We start from the raw sequence: 7,436 nt of genomic DNA on the forward strand, positions 1-7,436 counted from the left end.
TGACTTGAGATAACTGTCTGGAGGATTAATTCTTGAGCCCTCTACCCTTTGAGAAGATGGAACCTAGAGAACTAGTACAGTCACGTGAGGAGGGTGTAATACACTCCCTATGGAAGTCCAAGAGAACGGCATGGGAAAAAAAGGCACTGCCAAAGTTGAGAAGGAAGATGAATGAAACTATCTTGTGTACTTCTTCCTGGCTCAGAGAGTAAAAATGTAAAGATGCTAGAACAAGCGATATCCGGGGAGGAACGTGAGTAAAATGCGGCCGATATGATGCAGAATGATGCCGACAAAGCATAGAGATGTAACAAAGGCCTACGGCACAGAAGACAATGGACACGGACGACATAACACAGACACGGATGACATAACACAGACACGAGTGGAAACCGCCTGGCAGTTTCACCTTATGGACCCAAGATTCCTAGCGCAAGATGAGCCACAGGCTGATGATGCCAAAGGAAAGAAAGCCCTAGGACAGCACGTGATGATGAAACGTAACTCCTTAAAAGAAGTTAGTGTCAAAGCAGTTAGGAGGATGCTCAAAAGGCTCAGTATGCCTAGAGAAGGAAGCGAAGACTGCCGGGTGACCGTGGCTATAGCTCCGGGCCTGAAGGCGAGCTCCTCGGGGGAAAGATCCACGACGACGCTGAGAGTCGAAGAAGGCTGACGACGCAAAGTTCACAGAGAAACGTTCAAAGAGAATGCAGAGATGGATCGGAACTGCCCTGCCCGCCAAAGGCTCTGCTGAGGCTGAGGACAAGGCCTATCCCTTTACTTCCAAAGGGCCCCATCCCACTACAGACCTCTCCGCTAAGCTAACATTAAACTGCCTCCTGTGATAGCAAAGGTTTTTCCCCTTCTCCCAACTACTTGCCCCAACACTTAGCTTTTGGAAGATGAGCGAACAAAATCCATCGTCAGCTGGATGTGGACATCGAGACGTGTGCTTTGGTGCAGCCATTTCCAAACTTTGCCTACAAACCTCCTCACGGTACCTAAGAGAAAACAGAAAAGGTGACTATTGCCCTCAAAATGAGTTATCCCCGGGACTCCTCCACACCACTGTCCCAGCTCACCTCAAATCTTGATTCGACTCGAGGCTGGCCAGAAGATACCTGCAAAAAGAAAAGGTACACACTTAGCATGCTGCTGCGTAACACTCACCTATGAGTCATCCTGCCTAAACACTGACTCACCCGCTTGCCTCTGTTCCTTGGCACACCCAGGGCAGCGACAGCATCTACAAAGAACCAAAGCAAAAAAGAGTATGCTGAGATACTGTGAAAACACAGCCACCCTAATCTGACAAGTATGCCACACCTATACTTTAAGCTAGTACCCACCTGGCATCGGGCATCCTTGGCCAGGGAGAGGTCGCAAGTGGACGACCTAAAATAAAAACAGTGGATGTTTAGAGTTGCACCAGAAATTGAGACCTCAACAATAACAACTGCTTCTGTCCACGGCTCACTACTCACCTTGCCCTCTTCCATTTGACTGCTTATATCCAGCTTTACTGCCTAAAAAAAAAAAAAAAAAAAAAAAAGAGCTGTAACAGTCACCATTTTTGCTTCCCCTGCAAACACAGATGGTGACTGACCTGCTCAGGGAAAACTCCTCACCTGGGACGGGGCGCTCTACCAGGGATTCTATACTTCTACATCTGAAAGAAACACAAGAGTCAAAGGGATGCAGGATAATATCACAGCTCTAAACATCTTGTGTCAATCTAGGAATACCATCTAGAGTCCAGCTACACCCAACATTACAAATTTCAAGCCTCCTGGACTTGTTCTATTGCGCCAGGCTATGCAACAGGACAGAGCAGCTCCAGCACAAATATGTGCAGTCACCCGTGACACGGGACAGGACATGACAAACAACGGGGACGCAACAGGGACAGAAATATCTTGGCAAGAAGAATGACTGCAAGAACTTAGAGAATGCAAAATCAGATGCCCAAGATGAGACCGACGGCGAGCTGATGAGGCTCAGAGAGCCCTGGAGGAAGAAGATGATAACTGAATGATTTATTCCAAGAACTACAAAGATGGATGCCTGTGAATCCTACGTTCAGAATCCTCTACCTCTTCACATTCCTACATTTCCTAATTGGCCATAATGGATCCTTGCAGAGTGCAGCTGTCCATACAGCTCACAAGAAGACCTGCAGAAGACATCTACAGCTTAAAAGACATCGGACTGGATGCTTCTAAAGAAGAATGCAATTCTGATGCCTGCCTGAGCTCCCGAGTCAAAAGTTCTATGGCATCGGTGCCTGGGCAAGGAACACAGATCACAGATGCTAAGAATGATGCCAGGGTTTCTGACAGGCTCCAAAGGGCTAAGCTAGAAGACAAGAGATATCCGAACAACACAGAAGACATGATAGACAAGTGTCACGATACACACTGGGACTGCTCTGCCCTGCGCACACCTCAGCGCTGTGATCAAAAGTGACACTTTCCCTTTATTTGGCCTAAGGGGCCACTTCTTGGACAAGCCCATCTCCAAAGTGGACTCAAACCCCTCACGGTGACTCCCAACCCAGCACCCCGCTTTCATCCCCTCTGTGGGTCGTGGCCCTCTACTTATCTCTCGGACATCTGGTGACGCCGGTCCGTGCCAGGTGCGAAGGAAGGCCGCCTCGTTGGCTGGGAAGCTCCTGCTGTCGCCGGGCTGCTGTCTCATAGTCAGCTACATTAAAGAAAACCAAGCATCAATGCATGATCGTGGCAGCACATTGGCCGAAACCCAACAATTCTGCTACTCACTATTCTCCTAAGAATGCCCGTCTCCTTGGGTTGCACGCTTCTGCCGCGCTCAGAGGCCGATACCGTCATCGCAGGGTCTGCCTGGTTTAAGAGGAGACGAGGTGATGTGGCATAGCTGAAACCTGAGTGGATCCTTGCTCCTCCTCCCTACCTCCCCGACTCACCACAACTTCTCAGCAGTTCCTGACGGCTATCCGGAAGAGACCTTGGAAGTCAAAAGGCAAAGGCTTCATCACAGAGTCCTGTCAGACTTCCCGAGGGCTCACAAGAGCAGCAAACCTGGTCCATCGGCCACTGTGTGACAGGGGCTTGGCATACTCTGAATAGATTGCCTAAAGCACACAAACGAGAATGGATGCTTAGAGTTGCATCAGAAATTGAGACCTCAGCAATAACAAAGGCTTCAGTCCACTGGTCACTGCTCACCTTGCCCTCTTCAACTTGACTGCTGCTATCTGGCTCGACTTCGTAAAAATAAAGAAAAATAACAGTGCTGAGACAGAGTCACCATTTACACTCCCTCTGCACAGACAGACGCTGGCTGACCGGCTCGGGGGAACCCCCTCACCCGGCATGGGGTGCTCTGCCACAGATTTCATCCTTCTGTATCTGAAAGAAAGTTAGAACAAGAGTCAAAGGGCTGCAAGATGACTTCATAGCTCCAAATATCTTGTGTCAATCTAGGAATACCATCTAGAGCCCAACTACACCCCACATTACAAATTTCAAGCCCCCGGGAATGGTCCAAATGCACCAGGCTACGCAACAGGGCAGAGCAGCTCCAGAACAAATATGTGCAGACACCCGTGACAGGGGACAGGACATGACAGATAATGGCAACAGAGACAGAAATATCTTGGCAAGACAAACGACTGCAAGGACTGAGAGAATGCAAAAATCAGATGACCGAGCTGAGACCGACAGTGAGCTGATGAGGCTCAGAGAAGCCTGGAGGAAGAAGATGCTAACTGAATGATTTATTCCAAGAATAAAAGATGCAAAGATGGATGCACGGGAATCCTACGGTCTGAATCCTCTACCTGTCCTCACATTCTTATAAGTCCTAATCTGCCATAATGCATCCATGCAGGTCACAGCTGTCCATACAGCTCAGAACAAGGCCTGCAGAAGACATCTGATCGGATGCTTCTAAAGAAGAATACCATTCTGATGCCTGCCTGAGCTCCCGAGTCAAAAGTTCTATGGCATCGGTGCCAGGCCAAGGAACACAGAGATCACAGATGCTAAGAATGATGCCAGGGCTTCTGACAGGCCCCTCAAAGGGCTAAGCAAAAAGAAATGAGACACCCAAGCACACAGAATGCACGATAGACAAGTGTCACGATACACACTGGGACTGCTCTGCCCTGCGCACACCTCAGCGCTGTGATCAAAAGTGACACTTTCCCTTTATTTGGCCTAAGGGGCCACTTCTTGGACAAGCCCGTCTCCAAAGTGGACTCATAAACCCCTCACGGTGACTCCCAACCCAGCACCCCGCTTTCATCCCCTCTGTGGGTCGTGGCCCTCTACTTATCTCTCGGACATCTGGGGACGCCGGTCCGTGCCAGGTGCGAAGGAAGGCCGCCTCGTCGGCTGGGAAGCTCCTGCTGTCGCCGGGCTGCCGTCTCATAGTCAGCTACATTAAAGAAAACCAAGCATCAATGCATGATCTTGGCAGCACATCGGCCAAAACCTAACAATTCTGCTACTCACCAACCTCCTAAGAATGTCCGGGTCTCTTAAGAATGCTGCACGCTTCGGCCACGCCCAGAGGGCGATGCTGTCGGCACAGGGTCTGCCTGGGTTAAGAGGAGATGAAGTGATGTGGCATTGTTGAAACCTGAGCGGACCCTCGCCCTTCCTCCCTACCTCCCCGACACACCGCAACTCCTCGGCCGTGGCCAAAGGCTACCCGGGTGACACCTTCAAATAGAAAAGGCAAAGGCTTCATCACCTAGTCCTGTCAGACTTCCCGAGGGCTCACAAGAGCAGCAAACCAGGTCCATCGGCCAGTGAGTGACGGGGGCTTGGCATACTCCGAGTGGACTGCCTAAAGCACGCAAATGAGAATGGATGCTTAGAGTTGCACCAGAAATTGAGACCTCAGCAATAACAACTGCTTCTGTCCACGGCTCACCGCTCACCCTGCCCGCTTCAACTTGACTGCTGATATCCAGCTTTACTGCCTAACAAAAGAAAAATAAATAAAAAGGAAAAGGACAGAGCTGTAACAGTCACCATTTTTGCTTCCCCTGCAAACACAGACAGTGACTGACCTGGTTGGGGAACCTCCTCACCAGGGATGAAGCGCTCTGCCGAGCATTGTATCCTTCTGCATCTGAAAGAAAGTTAGGACAAGAGTCAAAGGCATTTAGGATAAATTCACAGCTCTAAACATCTTGTGTCAATCTAGGAATACCATCTAGAGCCCAACTATGCCCCACATTACAAATTTCAAGCCCCCAGGACCGTTCCTATCGCATCAGGCTACGCAACAGGGCAGAGCAGCTCCAGCACAAATATGTGCAGTCACCCGTGACGGGGGACAGGACATGACAAACAACAGGGACACAGCAGGGACAGAAATCTCTTAGCAAGAAGAATAACTGCAAGGACCGAGCAAATGCAAAATCAGGTGACCGAGCTGAGACCAACGGTGAGCTGATGAGGCTCAGAGAGCCCTGGAGGAAGAAGATTCTAACTGAATGATTTATTCCAAGAACTTCAAAGATGGATGCCTCTGAATCCTACACCTATCCTCACGTTCTTACAAGTCCTAATGCACGATAACGGATCCTTGCAGAGTACAGCTGTCCATACAGCTCACAAGAAGACCTGCAGAAGACATCTGACTGGATGCTTCTAAGGAAATATGCAATTCTGATGCCTGCCTGAGCTCCCGAGTCAAAAGTTCTATGGCATCGGTGCCAGGCCAAGGAACACAGAGATCACAGATGCTAAGAATGATGCCAGGGCTTCTGACAGGCCCCTCAAAGGGCTAAGCAAAAAGAAATGAGACACCCAAGCACACAGAATGCACGATAGACAAGTGTCACGATACACACTGGGACTGCTCTGCCCTGCGCACACCTCAGCGCTGTGATCAAAAGTGACATTTTCCCTTTACTACTTGGACAAGCCCATCGCCAAAGTGGACTCATAAACCCCTCACGGTGACTCCCAACCCAGCACCCCGCTTTCATCCCCTCTGTGGGTCGTGGCCCTCTACTTATCTCTCGGACATCTGGGGACGCCGGTCCGTGCCAGGTGCGAAGGAAGGCCGCCTCGTCGGCTGGGAAGCTCCTGCTGTCGCCGGGCTGCCGTCTCATAGTCAGCTACATTAAAGAAAACCAAGCATCAATGCATGATCTTGGCAGCACATCGGCCAAAACCTAACAATTCTGCTACTCACCAACCTCCTAAGAATGTCCGGGTCTCTTAAGAATGCTGCACGCTTCGGCCACGCCCAGAGGGTGATGCTGTCGGCACAGGGTCTGCCTGGGTTAAGAGGAGATGAAGTGATGTGGCATTGTTGAAACCTGAGCGGACCCTCGCCCTTCCTCCCTACCTCCCCGACACACCGCAACTCCTCGGCCGTGGCCAAAGGCTACCCGGGTGACACCTTCAAATAGAAAAGGCAAAGGCTTCATCACCTAGTCCTGTCAGACTTCCCGAGGGCTCACAAGAGCAGCAAACCAGGTCCATCGGCCAGTGAGTGACGGGGGCTTGGCATACTCCGAGTGGACTGCCTAAAGCACGCAAATGAGAATGGATGCTTAGAGTTGCACCAGAAATTGAGACCTCAGCAATAACAACTGCTTCTGTCCACGGCTCACCGCTCACCCTGCCCGCTTCAACTTGACTGCTGATATCCAGCTTTACTGCCTAACAAAAGAAAAATAAATAAAAAGGAAAAGGACAGAGCTGTAACAGTCACCATTTTTGCTTCCCCTGCAAACACAGACAGTGACTGACCTGGTTGGGGAACCTCCTCACCAGGGATGAAGCGCTCTGCCGAGCATTGTATCCTTCTGCATCTGAAAGAAAGTTAGGACAAGAGTCAAAGGCATTTAGGATAAATTCACAGCTCTAAACATCTTGTGTCAATCTAGGAATACCATCTAGAGCCCAACTATGCCCCACATTACAAATTTCAAGCCCCCAGGACCGTTCCTATCGCATCAGGCTACGCAACAGGGCAGAGCAGCTCCAGCACAAATATGTGCAGTCACCCGTGACGGGGGACAGGACATGACAAACAACAGGGACACAGCAGGGACAGAAATCTCTTAGCAAGAAGAATAACTGCAAGGACCGAGCAAATGCAAAATCAGGTGACCGAGCTGAGACCAACGGTGAGCTGATGAGGCTCAGAGAGCCCTGGAGGAAGAAGATTCTAACTGAATGATTTATTCCAAGAACTTCAAAGATGGATGCCTCTGAATCCTACACCTATCCTCACGTTCTTACAAGTCCTAATGCACGATAACGGATCCTTGCAGAGTACAGCTGTCCATACAGCTCACAAGAAGACCTGCAGAAGACATCTGACTGGATGCTTCTAAGGAAATATGCAATTCTGATGCCTGCCTGAGCTCCCGAGTCAAAAGTTCTATGGCATCGGTGCCAGGCCAAGGAACACAGAGATCACAG

The 7,436-nt window shown here is 50.1% G+C and overlaps 1 long non-coding RNA gene across 13 annotated transcripts; it reads right to left on the reverse strand.

Annotated features, from left to right (window-relative positions):
• Positions 1–14: 14 nt before the first annotated feature.
• Positions 15–6,256, reverse strand: LOC119707274. 13 transcript variants are annotated; one of them, XR_005258739.1, is made up of 12 exons: positions 6,196–6,256; positions 5,060–6,118; positions 4,928–4,969; positions 4,501–4,833; positions 3,207–4,419; positions 2,781–3,112; positions 1,629–2,703; positions 1,485–1,526; positions 1,350–1,395; positions 1,203–1,246; positions 1,083–1,121; positions 15–1,001 (listed from the first exon to the last, which is right to left on the reverse strand). It is a non-coding gene; the product is annotated as an uncharacterized LOC119707274 (long non-coding RNA). The 13 variants fall into 13 exon arrangements; XR_005258734.1 differs by having other exon boundaries at positions 4,501–4,969; XR_005258737.1 differs by having other exon boundaries at positions 4,928–6,118.
• Positions 6,257–7,436: the final 1,180 nt, after the last annotated feature.

Source organism: Motacilla alba, chromosome 15, assembly GCF_015832195.1.
Source record: "Motacilla alba alba isolate MOTALB_02 chromosome 15, Motacilla_alba_V1.0_pri, whole genome shotgun sequence".
Classification (NCBI taxonomy): Eukaryota; Metazoa; Chordata; class Aves; order Passeriformes; family Motacillidae; genus Motacilla; species Motacilla alba.